The sequence below is a fragment of the Pelobates fuscus genome, chromosome 4 (assembly GCF_036172605.1).
Source record: "Pelobates fuscus isolate aPelFus1 chromosome 4, aPelFus1.pri, whole genome shotgun sequence".
NCBI classification, from domain to species: domain Eukaryota; kingdom Metazoa; phylum Chordata; class Amphibia; order Anura; family Pelobatidae; genus Pelobates; species Pelobates fuscus.
Window position 1 is genome coordinate 146,673,838 of NC_086320.1, and position 19,420 is coordinate 146,693,257.

The window sequence follows — 19,420 nt, forward strand, 5'->3', positions numbered from 1 at the left end:
GGGCTGGTAATAGACGCGACCACGCGGTCGGCGCCATCTTGGATCCGGGCGCGATGCCCGGAAGAACTATGTGCGCGGTTCCCGGCTCGCCGACGAGCAGGTAAGCTCGTGTAGTCGGAGCGGTCGTGCCGGTCGGGCACGACCGTGAGGCTCGGCGGGCCGGCGACCGCAACAATGTCATTGCAAACTTTCAAGACGGCAGGTAAAGTGGAGTGATTTTGGCGAAAGCCCGATTGATCAGGGGTCAGATAGTTTGATTGTTGGTAGTACTCACAAAGTTGCGTATGGATAAATTTGTCTAAGATTTTTGACAATACCGGGAGCAATGATATTGGGCGATAGTTAGAAACCAAAGTAGTGTCACCACTTTTATGGATAGGCACTACACTTGCAGTCTTCCAAAGTTTGGGCATGTATCCATATCCAGACACAAAGGATTCGTTAATTATGGTTGCAATCGGTTTAGCAATTGCCGGCGCACGCAGCTTCAACAGCATTGCTGGGATTTGATCTTGTCCAGACTGTTTTTTCATTTTTAGATTATTAGGGTGTTTTTTTTAATGACACTTATAGGTACAGGTACAATTTTGTTTGTTTTGTGCATATATTTCACCATTGTCTATATGCACAGTGATCATTCATAGAGCCAGTACGCTTGAACTTTGACCACAAAGAATCCCGAAACTGGTACATTTGGATGAGGTCAGCTGTGATCCAGTTCATATGTGCTCCTTTTACTCTGTATTAGGGATACATTATTAGAATATTAGGTTTAGTATTAGTTTATTATTAACTTTATATTCAGATTAGGGCTTGGATTAGAGCAAGCAAAGGAATTCCTCTGCTGAAATCAAGGGACTCAATCTGCTGACGTTAGCAGGGAAATTCATTTTTACAGTATTTATAGTGTTAAGATTGAGATTAGGATTAAGGTTAAAATTAGGGTTGGCAAAGCATTATGGTATGGGTCAGGATTAAGGTTAGGTTTACTATTAGTTTTAGGGTTAAAAAGTAAGGATTTAGAGAGGGATTACAATTAAAATGAAGATTGTTGCTTTGCAAAGGTATACATATGGGGTATTGTATTTGGGAGATGTTGGTGAGTATAGTTAAGTTCATTTTATTACAATTTGACATATGAGATTAAAGATAAAGCATAAAGAACACAATGTATAAGTAAAAATTGAAAATGAAAAATGAATACCACACACTTTGAAATAATGGAACCTCAATAAAGTTCAAAATATCTCATTTGAGGTATATGAGATATCCCCATGGTGTCTAATTTTGCAGATATTGCATTTATAGAGTAAAAACATATCACAACAATATAAGTGAAATTGCGTGTGAAAAAATTGTGTGTGAAAAATGCAAACGTCACTTTCACTGACAATATCATCGCTGTGATATGTTTTACTGTTTTGAAACAACAATATTTGTGTTCAGCGAAGTCTGCCGAGTAAAACAGTACACCCCATGTACAGATTTTAGGGTGTCTTGGAAAGTTATAGGGTTAAATATAGTGCTAGCAACTTAAATTACCTGGGCTTTTGGCCTGGGTTGTCCTGCAAATTGTAATTAATAAAATTACTTCATTATGTAAAAATATTACATAAATATGCACATAGATTTTAAATATATACATATTTTGATATAATATATATATCTATTAACATCAAAATAGAATAAAATTACATATATAATTTTTACAATTATTTTTAAAAATAAATTATTTACTTATTATTTATATTTTCTAATAACATATATACAATATATAGATAATATATATTATATATACATACACATGTGTAATTTAATTAGTATAGAATATAAAAACACACTTAGTATGACATTATATATATATGATATATACAGTATCTCACAAAAGTGAGTACACCCCTCACATTTTTGTAAATATTTAATTATATCTTTTCATGTGACAACACTGAAGAAATGACACTCTACTACAATGTAAAGTAGTAAGTGTACACAGGGCCGGTGCAAGGATTTTTGGGTACAGAAGCGAAGATTAATTTTTCCGCCCCCCCCTCTAAAATTAACATCTTCACCTATGTGCCTCCTAACCAGCCCCTCCCTCTTCCCCGTCCCTTAGTGTTCCTCTCCCCTCCCCCCTCTTTTCCCTGTCCCTTGGTTTTTCTCTCCCCTCCCCTCTCTGTCCCTTGGTGCACCCCCCACTCTCTTAGCAGTCACACTCCCCTTCCTGGTGTGCCTCCTACCTGTCTTGTAGCGTTGCGGAGCAGACCCTCTACAGGAGCTTCAGTTTTCTGTACCTGGCTGGACTGACAGGAAGTGCTCTCTCAGTGAGCACCTCCTCTCAGTCTGGCCGGGTACAGGAAACAGAAGCTCCTGTACTGCGCTCCGCCACGCTACACTCAGTGGTGTATACACACTAACAGCCACACACACTCAATGACAAACACACAGACGTCACTGACAGACACAGACTCACTGATCTGACACACACTCATTCATTCATTGACAGACACACACTCAATCACAAACATACTCTCACTGATTTGACAGACACTCACAAACACAAACACACACACACACACACACACACACACACAATCATTCACAGACACACACAGACACATACACACACTCACATACACAGACACACACAATCACAGACAAACACATACACACACTCACACATACACACACTCACAGACAAACACATACAGACACACACTCACAGAAAAACATACACACACAAAGACAAACACATACACACACACTGACAGACACATACACACACACTCACAGACACATACACACACGCACTCACAGACAAACACACACTTACACATACACTTTCAGACACACACTCACAGACAAACACAGACACACACATTTAGACAAACACACACTCACACATACACTTTCAGACACACACTCACAGACAAACACAGACACACACATTTAGACAAACACACACTCACACATACACTTTCAGACACAGACACACACACAATCACAGACACACACACTTTCAGACACACTCACAGACACACACACAAACTCACACATACACTTTCAGACACACACACTTTCAGACACACACTCACAGACAAACACATACACAGACACACACACATTTAGACAAACACACACTCACACATACACTTTCAGACACAGACACACACACTCACACACACATACACTTTCAGACACACACACACTCACACATACACTTTCAGAAACAGACACTCACACATACACTTTCAGACACACACAATTAAATATTAATATCCACCCAGCCTCCCTACCTGGAGAGCTGGTGTGAATGTGTCCCTGGGGTCCAGTGGGGCTTCCGTGCGGCGGCGGCAGCGTTCTAATGAGAGGCTGCGAGGGAGCTCTAACCTGTCTGCTCTGCTCCCTCGCGGGCTGTCTGCACATCAGCACACGGTGCGCGAGGGAGCAGAGCAGACAGGTTAGAGCTCCCTCGCAGCCTCTCATTAGAACGCTGCCGCCCGCCGGGGGTCCAGAAGGTGACCTGGCAGGAGGGAGCGCTTCCCTCCTGCCGGTCACTGAAATCTGGCGCCCCCCAGAGCCGGTGCGCCCTAAGGCGGCCGCCTGTGCTGCCTTATGGACGCGCCGGCCCTGAGTGTACAGCTACAATCTAAAGTAGTAAGTGTAAATTTGCTGTCCTCTCAAAATAACTCAAAACACAGCCTCTAATGTCTAAACTGTTGGCAACAAAAGTGAGTACATCCCTAAGTGCAAATGTACAAATTGGGCCCAATTAGCCATTTTCCCAACCTGGTGTCATGTGACTGGTTAGTGTTACAAGGTCTCAGGTGTGTTAAATTTGCTGTTATCGCTCTCACGCTTGCTGCCACTCAATGTAATCAGGGATATTTAGAAGGCATGGCATGCGGTTGCCGTCCCTACCTCTCTGGCTTTAGCGGTGAGTAAGTAGCCCTGACGTGGGTAATAATCGGTTTCCTGCGATGGATACATTAGTAATTTGGGAAACATGCTAAACTGCACAAAGATGATGGGTGAGAGTAACCCCTGAGGCCAGACTCCTATCATTATATATATATATATATATATATATTTCTGCATTGCCCATGGGAGAACTAGATTTCACGCAAAATAAAATATATAACAAGAGTAGAAGGAAGGCATAAACACAATTAGTTGTTATTTTAGCAGACATTGCAGCGGCAGGAAATAGGTGGCCCCGTCCAGAGAGTTCAGTGTCAGCCTATTCCCTGGTTTGGGGGTGCGTGGAAGCTGTTTGGGGTCTTTTCAAGGCAAGAGTTAAGCATGGAAGTCCTCCGGCCCCGGGCTGTGTGTAAGACCGGCCACAGTCTCGGACTCTCCTACACGAAGCAGAGTCCATCTCCTTCAAGGGACGGCAGAGGCTCTTGGTGGTTCGTCGTCGCCAGCGGAGATGGTTCTGCAGCCTCCGTGGCAGATGCGGGGGTATGTTGTCCCCGGTGGTCTTTCGCCCGGGTGGCCATAATGGAGCAGTTCCAGTTAGTTAAAGGAGGGGAGCACCCATAGGGGCCCTGCTTACCTCCCACTGGTGTCTTCTTTGCCCCTCCGCTTGGGGCTGGTGTGATGTCACTGAATCACGAGCCTCTCATTTCGCCCAGAATCATGCGAAGAGCAAATCCTTGTTATAGAGTAATCTCTCAAATGGGTCTTGCAAGGTCCTCGTTGATTGTGATTTGCTAGGCAATGTTAAGTCCAGCGTGGCCACCATTTCAGGTTTGGTTATTGCAGCTCGAGTTTGTAGCAAGGCAGCTGTGTGTAGCCTGCTGAGATCTGAGGAGTCTGGCAGGGGTAGACCGGGATAACCCCCACCGGTCCAAAGGGGGGGGGGGGTCAACGTGGTGCAAATTTCACTCTGCCGGGTGAAGGGCTGGCAAGCCTCGGTGTCAGCTTTCCGGTGGCTTAGCGCCGGTGTTTAGCACCCCTGGATGCGGCCGGGTTTATCGTCGAGTATTGGACCCGGTTTTTGGAGCTCAGGCAATGCACGTCTTGTCAGCTCGGCATCCAGACTCCGCCCCCCTCTTTTTTTAACCTTTTATCTCCCCTTTTCCTTCTTTTACCCCCCATTCTTATTATTTGTTTTCTTTTTCCTCTCTTTTTCTAATCCTTCCCTTCCTTCTCCTTCCCCTCTTCCTTTTTCTTCTTAACCTTTATAATTAGAATTTTCCTCTTCTGTTTAAACTGAGGTCTTTATATTTACAGCAAAATAAGTAGTGTATATCTGTGTTATTAGATATTGATTAAATACAAAACAAAAACAAAACAAAAAAAAAAGCAGAAAAAAAACACACAAATGATGAGTACTTGCCTCCAGGAGCAATTATGAATTTGATAGAAGTATATACGGTCTTATAAATTAATATTTTGGCATTTCAGGGGTTATTAGACATATGTCACAAAATACCAGGTGTCATATCCTCTTAGAGCTGAATTGAATTTGTACTAATTTATAAGTTGTTTAGGTTAGTAGGTGTGACGAGAGCAATCTCGCCACATTGCATTGGAGAAGCCTGGTTGCCTGCCTGCTGCCTTTGGACTATGGCCCTGGGAGATTGGGCCCTTTAAAAAATGTATTCGGGGGGGCGGGGCCGGGCCGCCATGCCGAACGGACGCACAATGGAGTAGCTCCTGAGATACTCTCCAGTTTTGGCAATTTTAAAACTACCTGCATACTCATCCAAAGACTGGTAGCTGTGACCCAGTGCCTGAAGCCACCCTGGCCCCGGGGAGAGGCTTGCTGGGAAGTTTAAGTCCCTCGGAGGGGCGATCCCCGTCATCCACATGGGGACCGCTCGGGCGGTGAGTGGGGTGGACGGCCGCTGCCCGGCTATCCTGCCCGCCAGCGGCAAGGCAGAAGCACAAGGCTCGGCGGATCCGGTCCTGTTCCCCCCCCTCTGGACCGGCGGGGGTGATCCCGGTCCCCACCCCGCGGCCCATCAGAGCGCAGCAACAACGGCACTCAAAGCGCCAGCAGAGCGGACACAGCGCAAAGAGGCCGCTTCTAAAATGGCGGAGACGGCACGACAAGCCACCCACGATCAAAAGCCGAATGGCGCCCCCTCCTCTACTGACTCCACACGGGCGGACTGCCGATGCGGGCTGCAAGGGCACAAGCAAGTACAAGCCATGACCCCACAAGCCAGGCTATGGCGGAGATGCGCTACACCAATCGAGCCCAAAGCCATGAAGCACGGAGTGAGACACTACCATAGTGCACAGGCCTTACCTACCACACCGCCCAGATCATCACAGGGGGACAGAAACAGAAGGATCTGCATCAACAGCCGACTGGTCTGCTGCCGAAGACAGGCACCCGACTGGATCACAGGTCAACATTAAAGAGCCATACCGCCATGCTACTTTGCCACTTAACGGGACTAGAATACACATAAGTCTCCAGACCTTTTGTACCTCTCCAAAATGAAACCTCCTTCATGACCAACGAAAGGTCTCTAAATGTACATCCACGGATCGTCACCCTGCTGGCATGGAGTCCAATTGGGGGTGGTAAAGCTGCAGGGCAATCTCGAAAGCTGATGCTCCCCCTGTTTTATTGCCTTTGCCCTCCAGCTACTAAATGTCTAGGTTAAAGCACAACATTCAATTGCATAGTCAAAGCCTAGTCAGTCAAAAGCCTGTTTAACTACACCGCTATAGTATCAAAGCATGATAGTATTAATCGACTAAGAATGGTATTAAAGCGACTAACTGAAATCTAGCCTGACCATTTACTGTAACCAAACTGTACCAATATGTTAATACAGCTCTCATAATATGCATGCATAACCTGTAACATCTATAGAATAAGCATTGAACAAGCCTTCTTACAGTACATCTTTAAAAACCTAACTTAAGCTGCATAAAATGTTAAAAAATTGTGCCTGTTAATCTTTTGTCCCGCATGTTGCGCGAGGAAAATGCCTGAGGACTGCTTTTGGGGCACCTCATGCCTGCCTGTAATATCTATGTGCACTACAAAAATAAAGAATTAAAAAAAAAAAAAAAAATGTATTCGGCCCTAACTGAGTGCATGTCACTCATTCTGGCCCTTTAAATACAGTGGGGTCATTCGGTACTTGTCCTGTGTGAGCGGTGATACCCCAGATAGCTATGCCATGGAACCCATTCATATAATGAAAAACTATGGGAAAGATTTTAGCTCCATGGCAATTGAACTGTATGTGTGTGGTCTGAGCGCCATTCAATAATATGCGCTCAGACCTAAGCTATCTGGGGATTTGTTGCATGTCTTTATTTTATGTAGTAAATGTAACCTTGTGTATTTTATTGTATTTTATGTCTTTTTGCAACCATGTGCTCAATTGAGTCTATCCATGGATATAATTGGATTATTTTCCCATTGTCTCCAGGAAAGAGGGCTCTGTAAAACCGGTCTGAGCCAGATAGCCATGTGCCAGCCAGGGCCCAAAAGATATTTTACTAACTTTTGAACCCCTGATTCATGCCATTTTTTAATATGTTGTTCCCCTGAATGGATTGATTGTGAATATGTAATTTTTATGTGAATGTGATGTATGGTTTTAGAGTTATGAAAGTTGGGTAGAAAGTATGTTTAACTGTACAGTATGTATAATTGAGTTTCCTCTCAGGATAAGGGGAGGGAATATGTGGGATGTAACTGATATGTGATTGGTTGTTTTATACCTCCCTGTGGGCGGTCCTGTATTTGAAAAGACTGTAATAAAAACCAGGCTGGGTGTGCCAGCACCTCAGACCACTGCTTGACCCTCAACACGGAGCCTTGTCTCGTTCTTGGGGGGATTCACTGTATGCTGTTGGAGACTGATTGCCAGGAGTGTAAGTTGATGTATGCTTTTCCTGTTCGTCTGCTAGCAGCTATTCGTGAGGTTCCAGTTTGGAGTGCTATTTTGTATCCAGTTCGGGAGTTTGGTGTTCTGCAGTAGCTGTGCCTGTCTCAGAAAGGGGATTATCGCCTAAATGGATTTTAACCCCTTGTCTGCTGAAACGGTCCGTTACAGTAGGTTAATAGTCCAACAATTATGGTGCCACCTTTTAATTAAGCCAAAGTCTCTATAGCTAGGGCTATACCCTGCTGAGTATTTTATGATATAAACTCACAGTTTGTAGACTAGGGTTTCTTGACCAAGACAGCTATGGTTTCTCCTTGGCTTGACTCAGGGTATTCCTCACCCACCACACACCCTAAACAGGGGGTGCAGGGAGTCTCCCCTTTGCTGAGGTATTAGTAATGCAGGAGGTCCTGAAGCTGCAGACCCAATGAAGTCTAGGTGTTTTTATCTCCATGTAGAATTCACAGTTGTGAAGGTAGGTGTCACGTCCTGCTCTGTTGTCTGGCCTTGGCTTCTGGTATCCAGTACTCTTTTTGCTATTCTTGCTTAGTTTTCTTGGTTTTTGGTTTTCTATTCTATGTCTGGTTTTCTTTATGCTCGGATTTATGGGTTCATTCCTATAGTTTGTCCCTGGATTTCCCAGTCTCCAGGTTTCCTTTAAATGTTTGTTTTATTTACCACACCCGTATGTTTCCATCTTTCATTATGTTTCAGTGTTCCTGCAGGCAGCTGCCCACTGCTTCTGTCCTTTCTTGCAGGTAAGTACTATGTATGTGTTCTGAATCTGTGGATGTTTTAGTATCCATTAGGCAGTGTAGGACCTGCCAGATATGGGGTACATTGGCGTTGTTGGCAGGCTTATGCAATGTATGATCGTATAGTGTGACTAAATCCCCATGATTTTCATATGTAGTACTTATTTATTTCTCCTCTTGTTTTGCCTATGTTATCTTGTCTTGTTTTAGTTTGTATACCCAGCCCATGTGCAGTCTTGTCCAGTTATGTTCATGTTTTCCTCATGTCTTGTGTATATGTTCTGGGTTTAGCTTACTATCCTTCTCTGGTTCTGGGTTCTATTAGTTCTGTCTTGTTTTCATTATTGGTGCCTATCTCTAGTCTAGCCTTGTTTCTAGTACTGGATACAATCTTGCTGCAGAGCCTCCCTATTCAGCTCCTGGGAGGTCTGCTAATTTCCATGCTCCTAGTTCCTGGTATCCGCTGAAGCTGATTCAGGGTCTTGGTATGTGGCTGCACAAACGCTGGTGCTCAACACCAGGGGGCGTGCGGTTACCCTGCACCAGACCCTGCCAATCCACCTCCACGCTGTGACTCCTACTTTGAACATCAGGCATACTGGGTCCCGGTCCTGCACCGCCGCCCGGACAGTGTCTGGGTCCCGGGCATCGGACTGCCACCCTGACAGTAGGTACCTACGCTCAGGGCCAGATTAAGAGCCCAGTGGGCCTGGTGCTGGCAATTATGATGGGCCTAATTACAGAATCTTATCGACCAAAAACACTAAAACAGTCATACCTCCCAAGCGTCATGTATCTGATGGAGATGGTGTTGGAGGGAAACTCAAAGGATGCAGCTATAAGAAAACACATACTCTATGCTAATCTCTCTCTAATTTATGCTTTTATCTTTCAAGTAAATCCATACCCCCTAACAGCAGTGTCCAGTAAAGCAGGCTGTGACAGACCCATCCGTCTGGACTAAACATACTGTGTTCGTCTGTTTTACCATTTGCCTGTATTCCCCGTTCGTGTGCCTGGATTAAGGGAATACATTTGTTTGCCGACCGCAACTACCGAACGGACGGCCACCCAGGAGAGAAGTGTGCTGCTCGTTAACCTATTGATCCTAATTAGAACGTTGAGGTTAACCGCAGCCACTTCTCAATTAAGACCAAAGACAGGGTGGTCGTCGTTCGTATGTCGACCACGAGGCGGCAGACATTTTGACTATGCGAAAGCCCAGCGGTGTTCGATGGTTATTCCATGGACAAAACGGACACTTTGTCAACCGAACACCGCTGAAGCCATCGACCTCCCCTTCTCCATCGACAGGGGTATACGAACGCCGGCCGTTCGGGAACTTTAACAGCACGAATGGACTTGAACTCAGATAGCCGTCCCATGGAGTCAATCGCATACCGAAGGACTATAACCGACTTTGACTCCTTGGCGATTGAACTATGCGTATGGGATCTGAGCGCTATTCGTCAATAATATGCACTCAGATCCAGGCTATCTGGGGATGGGTTATACGAATACAATATGTTCGGCAGTTGTAAAGTTATAGATTTTAATGTCTTTTATAACTTGGAGATAAAATGGCGATGTGCCTCTGCTCGAGGAGATAATTGAATTACTTCCCAATTATCTCCCGAGCAGAGGGGAGGAAACTGTGATGCATGCTGGGAATATTGGGGGGATGTATGTCTGAAATGTCCCCATGTCCTTCTGTTATTTCAGTCTTCCATTTGGTCCCCTAGGGGAGTGTCCACTAAGTGGGAGGCCTGCATAAATATGGGCAGGTAGCCCACAGTAAAGCCAGTTCATGTTTTACCCTCATAATGGAGATTGGTCTCGTTATTGGGGTTTTTTTTTTTACCAGCGACTAGAGACTGCTTATGGGGATTATATGCCGCTTAGGACCTATTGCTGTTCGGCTGTAAGCGGCGATTCGTGTGATTGGAGCTCAAGAAGGTAGAAAGCCGTACCGGTTCCGTTCGAGAGTTTGGAGGATTCCCTAACTAGCGGTTCGCATGGTTATACTGCATACGCTATCGACTACAGTATTGTGACCGGGGAACATCCACTAAACGGCGGTTTGGGCATTTATTACAGGAGGTACCGTAACACAGGCAGTCAATAGGTGGGGTAAAATGGTGGGGCACTGACGCAAATCACGTGACCAGAACTGCCAAAAGGGGTGAACATGCCCAAAAAGGGGGCATTTCTGTCCAAAGAATTGGAAGGCCAGCCAGGCATCAGTGTCCCTATGTATCACAGTGTCAGTGTCCCCATGTTACCCAGTCCCCTAGTCTCCCAGTGTCTCAGTGTCCTCATTTGGGGAGCCGTGTCCCCATGTCTCAGCATTTTCCTTGTCACTAGGATACTAGGGGACACTGAGAGACATGTGGACACAGTGAGACATGTGGACACTGAGACACCAGGGGACACAGAGACATATAGACACAGTGAGACATGTGGACACTGAGACACCAGGAGACACTTGGAGGCACTTGTGGATGGAGACACTGGGAGACATGGGGACACAGACACTAGGGACACAGACATTGGGAGACTAGGGGACACTGGGAGAGATGGGGACACTGAGACACTGGCTGAGAGACATGTAGACACTGGGAGACATGGAGACACTGTGTCCCTAGTGTTTCCATGTCCCAATGTGTCTCCCAACGTCCCTATGTCTCACAGTGTCCCCTAGTGTCTCAGTGTCCCCAAGTGTCTCATTGTCCCCATGTTTCCCTAATGCCTTTCCACCCCATCAGTTCCCCCCATCCTTCACTTCCCTGAGCTGTAGTCTGTCTGCAAACTGGGAGCTGCTGTCTGAAGTCTCTGTGCTGTGTAGCTGCTCCCCGGCAGATCAGTGAGTAGAGAGAGGCAGGGAGGGATATGCTGTAACTTCCTATCCCTGCCTCTCTCCACACACAGTGACCCCTACTGGCTGGTGCTGATATTGCAGAGTAATCTCCATTTATACTGAGAAAAATATCTGCATTTGTATTGCCGGTATTACGTAGGCACGGGCAGGCAGCCCCAAATACTGGCTGTGCTGGTAAAATACCAGTCAGGTGGCAAACCCAAGAGTAGTGTGTAAAAAAAAATGTTTTTTTTTTTTTGTTTGTTTGTTTTTTTTTTTTTTTTAAACGGGCCTATTCCATGGGCCTAGGCCTGGAGCTGCAGCTCCATCAGCCCCTATGTTAATCCGGCCCTGCCTACGCTGATAGAATCTCAGTGGCGTGTTTTCTGTAAGAGGGCAATCTCTCAAAGGTGGCATTGCGTGCGCGTCTGTTTCAACTCGTTTGTGTTATTTTGGAATAATTGATAATTTATGTATATATATATCTTTAAAAAAAATCAAAAATTACTTTGGTCATGAGTGAAAAACAAACAAATTAAGCTTGGTTGTTAAGGGGTTAAAGAAATGATTATTTTAATGGAACCTTTTCACGGTCTGTGTAAAATTAGGGATTATTCTAGCCTCGGTGAGGGAATAATCTAAATTTTATTAAAGACAGGAGGCGAATATTTGCTTTACCTTCTTTACTGAAACCTCCAGCAGCAAAGAAACAGTTAACAGAACTTTTCAAAACAACCAATCAGAACAAAGCAACAGTAGTATAAAACCCCTAAGCAGGCTCTTTCACTTCCTCTTTCTTTGATGAGGTCGAGCAGGAGAGCAGGGAAACCAACGAATCCACCTTGTAGCAGACACATCCAGAGAAATAATCGTCAAGCCCAGAGAGAAAATAGATTACACTGCAAGAAAAAGGAAAACATTGTGAAAGTAAACTGTCAAGGCAAGCTGTCATATCCATACAATATCACTTGCACATCATAATACCTGATGAATAAACAAAGTCTACAGATCTTATGAAGACCTAGTATCTAGTATGTACCTAAACTAAAAGGCATTGACGAAACATAATACAACACAAACATGATGATGAATAAAAATGCACATAGACAATCATCACCGAATAATAGAAATAACCTTTATTATGTAAAACAATGCATTCACAAAAAATAACAATATCCCCAATTAATTATAAGACCCAAATCCAGGGAGGGAACGTAAGAAAAGGGGGGGGAAATATTCGCCTCCTGTCTTTAATAAAATTTAGATTATTCCCTCACCGAGGCTAGAATAATCCCTAATTTTATGGCAGGACAGGAGGCTTCATATTTGCAATTTTAACGCCCAAATAGTAGAACCAGAAGCAATATGACAGAGGACTGAAATAAAAGGAGAATGGAAAAGCCCATTCCCTAAACCAAGCAGCGGTGTATAGAAAATGCAGAAACAGTTCAAAACGTCCGTACGCAGAAATCAACAGCTGTCCATGAGTAGACGGAGGAAAGAACCAGATCCTGGATCTACATGGTCGTGTACAACCTGTCAGAGCCGTGGCCTATCCTGAGAATAGGGGTACAACACAGAGGATGAATAGAAATGAAATATGTGTGGAGCAGAAACCGATGTACTGAACGGCAAGAAGGGAGAAGACACCACGTCGATACCATGACGTCAGAACGCCATGAAATACAAGATGTACTGGGGAAAACCGCAAGCGGAAAAAACTGGCGCAGGGCAAGTCCTTGTCATCAGGTAATTCCTCAAGGAAATGCAGAACACACGATACCACTAGACTTGAGGAATAGCGAGAGATAGGGCTCCCGTAAGGTATACTCCTCTTGGTAGACTGCAGACCACGAGATCCTTACCAATGCCAGAATCTTGCGAAAACGCACATGAGTCGTCCTCTAGCTGACATAGGACGTAAATGGCCCCATACGATCCTACCCTGAGAGGGCAACTCAGCCAGACAATGGGGACAGCCAAACATCTCTCCAGACACCAGTCATGGCAGGCTACCCCTGTGGATCCCACACAGGACATGGAGACAGGGAGACGTAGATTGCCTTCCCATGGCAAACTCCAGCAAAAGGGGAAAGCACGGAGGACTCCTGCGAAGTGGTGTGGCCAGGCGAAACGACACTCCCAGGAATTCGGTCTGAAGCAAAGCCCGAAGTATCCTGGAAGTAAACAGGATGCATACGCTCCGAAGGAGACCAAGCTTGGAAAACGCGTCCCTCACCTTGCTGAGGGTCTGGCAGTCAGCTGGAGAAGCGTTCCGTATGGCAGTTCGCACCAAATTTAATCATGCCAGTACTCGAGACCCCGGAGGATGAGGCAACCAATCATTGGGGTCTCTCCATGGTCGGATGAAGCCGTCCGCCACATGAGTGTCCCGCAGACATTGTCACAAATGACGAATACTTGTCCAGACGCTATAGATAGCGATCCTACGTGAGATCCGACTGCAGTCCAAAGTGGGCAACCAGTGATAGGTCCAAGCCGGAAGGTAGCGAGCAGTACTACTTCCCCTGGGAAAGCTGTAAACGTTGAACAAACCTGCAAGTAGTTCCATGCAGTTGGCGTGAAGAGGTTCCTCCTTTGAACTCCAGAGTCCAGGCCGAAGTTGGTTGGGGTCCGAAACTCCTAGGTAGGCCAGGTCCCCCTAGGTCGGAGTCATCAATTAAGTTTTAGATGATCTTCGTCCGAAGGTCACATGATTCAGCCATACCAGGCAGAGGACCCGAGAAAACGTCATGTTGGAGCGGCTGATAGTACCGAATCCTGGAGGTATGGCCTCGATGGCGAATAACAACTGGTCAAGCGACCGGGTTGGGCCCCTAAGTGTGACCCGCAGGTTGCAGAGCATATGCCTGGCATTTTCCTTGAAGACGGACATCTTGGTCCTCGGGTGGCGGAGCATGCCTGGACCGAATATCCTATGAAAGACCAGAAACTGGGTTGACTGGGAGTGAGTCAGATTCAATATGTCTATGTTGATGGCAAAATCCATGTGGGTTTCTCTCATATCCAGTTGAGGGAGAGAACCAATCATCCACGCCGAGCAGCTCTGAGGGAATGAGTGCCCTCCGTCTCCAAGTGTCCACAGGCGACATATGCATTGGGAGCATGTAGGATGGGGATGGGCGGGAGTCCACTCCGCCGCACACTTCGCCCAGCATGGCAACTTCGGAATGGACGCCTCTTTTGGTCATGCGTATTGCTCATTGAACGGTCCAAGGTTCTGTAACCTTGATCCCCGTTTTGCGGTTCTCAGGGGTAGAAACCCACTAGGCGATACCTATAAGTCATATAGGTACATTCCAAAAGGGAATTTAGTATTTTTCGCTTTCCAAGCTGTAACGCGCCATTTGTCCCGAGGAACCATCTGTGTCCGCGTGTCGTCGACACCCAGTGGTTAGTCCCAGATAGAGTGCAAACCCTGTATCAGGTGTCTGCGGGGACCTTTCCGGACTCCGTCATGAAGACTGATCCTCTAGATGAATCCATCCGCTAGCCAACTCGTACCAGGGGTGCTCGGTGTAGCGTCTAGAATGGCCGGTGGAGTGTCCCCTGTAGGGTACCGATGGTTTCTGGCAGTGAGGTCAGTGGGGTGGCATGAGGACAGGCCAAGTGACCTTCTGGGCACGGGAGATTTGTCCATTAGTCGTGATTGCATAACTGTCATAGAGGTAACACTGTTGGAGTGATACCTGGTGAGGCCAGCTGGGGGTCACCCAGCGTGCAAGAGGGGGTCACCCAACAAGCACATGCATATTATGCAGTATAGGCCAGCAGGGGAGGGGGTCACCCTCAGTCTGAACATAATCGGACACTGTAGGTACAGTAGTGCCGTAGTGGCTAGCCTTCAGACGTGCTTGCATAACTGCCATAGAGGTAACACTGTCTGAGTGATACCTGGTGCGGCCAGCTGGGGGTCACCCAGCGTGCAAGAGGGGGTCACCCAACAAGCACAAGCATTCTATGCAGTATAGGCCAGCAGAGGAGGGGGTCACCCTCAGTCTGAACATAATCGGACACTGTAGGTACAGTAGTGCCGTAGTGGCTAGCCTTCAGACGTGATTGCATAACTGCCATAGAGGTAACACTGTCTGAGTGATACCTGGTGCGGCCAGCTGGGGGTCACCCAGCGTGCAAGAGGGGGTCACCCAACAAGCACAAGCATACTATGCAGTATAGGCCAGCAGGGGAGGGGGTCACCCTCAGTCTGAACATAATCGGACACTAGTACAGTAGTGCCGTAGTGGTTAGCCGTATAATAAAAGTAGCCAGACATTGCCAGTCCAGCAGTGCAGACGGCAGGAGGGGGTCACCCTCATATACCCATAACCGGGCATTGCAGATCCAGCAGAGCTGTAGGTAAGAGGGGGTCACCCTCAGAGCGGTATCATAGAGGTCTGTACACCCAGTAGTGCGGTCAGCGAGAGGGGGGGGCTCTCATTACGGTTATGACAGGACTGTATGTGGGGTCAGTTAGCCCCCCTGAGGGGTAGAAGGGTCCATACAGCTAGAAGCTGATGCACAGCTACAGACCACTCAGGCATAATAATATTAGGATACATTTGAAGAGTATGTATAGTGGAAAATGTTAAGCCCCTTGCAGGAAGGGCAGCAAAACCTTAGCAGGAGAGCAAGGTGCTGAAAACAGACCATATAATGTTTGTTGAGAGAAAGGCTTGAGTAGCATATATCACATGTGGCATAGTCTTGTTACACAATGATTTTTAAACAAAGATATTTATTTGAGCAGTAATACCCCTGTAAATCTAAGATTCTCCTTAGTAGCAAAAAGTGTGGCAAGTTTACTGCTAGGATAGAGAACCTAGTCACATTGCATCAGACATCATAGGAAGCTGCAGTGTGAGCTGTGAGAGTGCCTGGGACAGATCCTGCTATCCAGGATCTGTTACATATTAGGGATCGACCGATATTGATTTTTTAGGGCCGATACCGTTACCGATATCCAGTGAACTTTCAGGCCGATAGCCGATATAATTTGCCGATATTCTGTACATTTACCATTTTGGAAAATAAAAAACTATTTCTAAAGGTAAATGCACAAAATATACATGCCACGTGTAGTGGATGCAGTGTGTTTAGACAGGGGAGCTGTGTATGTGTGTGTAGTGGATGCGCTGTGTGTGTAGTGGATGCAGTGTGTGTTTGTATAGTGTGTGTATATAATGCAGTGTGTGTTTGTATAGTGTGTGTGTGTGTGTGTGTGTATATAATGTAGTGTGTGTGTGTGTATATAATGCAGTGTGTGTTTGTATAGTGTGTGTGTATATACTGCAGTGTGTTTGTATAGTGTGTGTGTATATAATGCAGTGTGTTTGTATAGTGTGTATATAATGCAGTGTGTGTGTGTGTATATAATACAGTGTGTATTATATATACACACACACTATACAAACACACTGCATTATATATACACACACACACTATACAAACACACTGAATTATATACCGTGTGTGTGAGGGGGCATTTTTTATTAAAACATTTTTTTTTTTTTTTTTTATATTCAATTATTTTTTATATATATATTTAATTATTATTTTTTGTTGTCCCCCCTCCCTGCTTGTTGCCTTGCCAGGGAGGGGGGATATGTTAATCCCTGGTGGTCCAGTGGCATTGGCTTAGCTGGGGGAGGGGAGGGGAGGGAAGTGGGGTGGGCAGCATGCGTTTACTCACCTCGCAGCAGCTCCTCCAGCTCCCCAGTGTAAATCTCGCGAGACCCGCGGCCGTCAGAGCTGGCCGCGGGTCTCGCGAGATTTACACCGGGGAGCTGGAGGAGCTGCTGGGAGGTGAGTAAACACTTGCTGCCCGCCCCCCCAGGACCGCCGGGCTTGTAATGAGCCTGGCGGTCCTGGGAGGTATTATCGGCAATATCGGTATCCCTATTGGCCGATACCGATATTGCCGAAAATACCGAATATCGGCCGATTATATCGGTAAAACCGATAATCGGTCGATCCCTATTACATATGCAGTATGTGAGACAGGCACAGTAAGTAGGGGGATAGCTGAAATATTGGGCTATCTCCCTTTGTATAGGGAGAGGGCAGCTCGGTGGGTGAGACCGGGCTGTATGTGATGCATGGAGCCCATGCGGCTCCAACAAAATGGCCCCCGCGGCTCCAACAAAATGGCCGCCGCAGCCACAAAAGGACTAGTGCGACCTACCGCGTGGTGCTCGCGCGGCACTGCCACGGCTGAAAAGTTGCTCAGCAAGTGGCCAGGGGCCGCGGGGAGCAGGTGGGGAATAAGGGAGAAAGGGTATGGGCGACAGAGCCCAGCAGGGGGACCCAGGGAGGGGAAACCGAGTACAGGCAGAGTAAAAGCATCAAAGCAGGGACATCCAGTCCCCATACAGCAGAGTGAGAAAAAAACTGCATAAAGTAACCCAGAATAACAATAAGTCAGTGAGCAGTATCCAGAATCTATCATATAAGCAGCTTAAACACAGCAACAGATGTTAACAAGTGGTACAGCAGCTACATAGCATGGAGTGGTATAGGAAATAACACAGAATAAACTGCCCAGCTAACCCAGCAACAGGCTGGCTAGATAAGCACAGCAGACAAACTGTTAAAATAAATTTAGCAAGAACCTGTCTAAATAAATCCAGCAATTGGGCTGCTTAAACAAAACCTATTAAATAGACTGATTAAACAGACTGTTCAAATAAGCAAGCAGCATGTAGGATAAAAAACAACCCAGAGCAGAGACAACTCTGAGTTGGTGAGTGCTCACCTGGAGGCAGCAGCAAAGAAAGAGGAAGTGGAAGAACCTGCTTAGGGGTTTTATACTACTGTTGCTTTGTTCTGATTGGTTGTTTTGAAAAGTTCTGTTAACTGTTTCTTTGCTGCTGGAGGTTTCAGTAAAGAAGGTAAAGCAAATATGAAGCCTCCTGTCCTGCCATAAAATTATGTAACAGAGTGCTAATAGTTTACAAAGCATTTTACAGAATGTATTAGTCTAGCAGTACATACCACTGAAGCTTTCGTACTTTCTATTCTTCTCAGTTCTGCTGAACTCAATCCTCTGAGTGTTAATGAACTGCTTGCAGAACCAGTTAAATTACTTTACAGTGACTGCAAATGCCGTCCCATTAAAGGCATAGCTATAATATAGACACAGCCTATATCCCAGTACATTAATGCAGTGTGATAAGTGAAGCTTGTAAAACATTAATTTGCAAGAATATAATAGCTTCAAAACAAGTTGAAATTCCAGGCCTAAGGCCTATCCCTCTGTTACTATTTTATAAACTGCAAGATAAGCAGATGTTTTGCATTGGATTTGTCCTCTAGTGAAATCATTAGGAAGTAGCAGCTGAAGGGGAGGGAATGTATTAGGGTTATGGTATACTGGGTATTCATTATACAGTTTTAGCTTTAGGTAGATCCCCAGATGTTTTAAAACTACAGCTTCCCATCCTATTCCGTAAATTATAATAGATTTAAGATTAAATTTCGCACAACCTTCCAACACCCTCCCCCCTCTTTATCTTAATTTTAGCTGTTTGTTTTCTTTATATATATTTATATTGTGATCCTTGTTTGCAGTTAGCGTGGTTCTCTAGGGTAAACAATAGTGATGTCGCGAACATAAAATTTTCGGTTCGCGAATGGCGAACGCAAACTTCCGCAAATGTTCGTGAACCGGGCGAACCGCCATAGACTTAAATGGGCAGGCGAATTTTAAAACCCAGGGACTCTTTCTGACCACAATAGTGATGGAAAAGTTGTTTCAATGGGTCCAACACCTGGACTGTGGCATGCCGGAGGGGGATCCATGGCAAAACTCCCATGGAAAATTACACAGTTGATGCAGAGTCTGGTTTTAATCCATAAAGGGCATAAATCACCTAACATTCCTAAATCGCAATGGATATGGATTGACACTTGACATATGACATATTGAC

General features: G+C 45.7%; 1 protein-coding gene across 1 annotated transcript in view; it reads right to left on the reverse strand.

Annotated features, from left to right (window-relative positions):
• The window catches only part of LOC134607902 (probable 2-ketogluconate reductase), a 69,751-nt gene extending 51,221 nt beyond the window's left edge, over positions 1-18,530 (reverse strand). The window contains exon 1 of the mRNA XM_063450487.1: positions 18,486-18,530. The gene's annotated coding sequence lies outside the window, so the exon portion shown is untranslated. The remainder of the gene's footprint in view (positions 1-18,485) is intronic.
• Between the last annotated feature and the right edge of the window lie 890 nt (positions 18,531-19,420).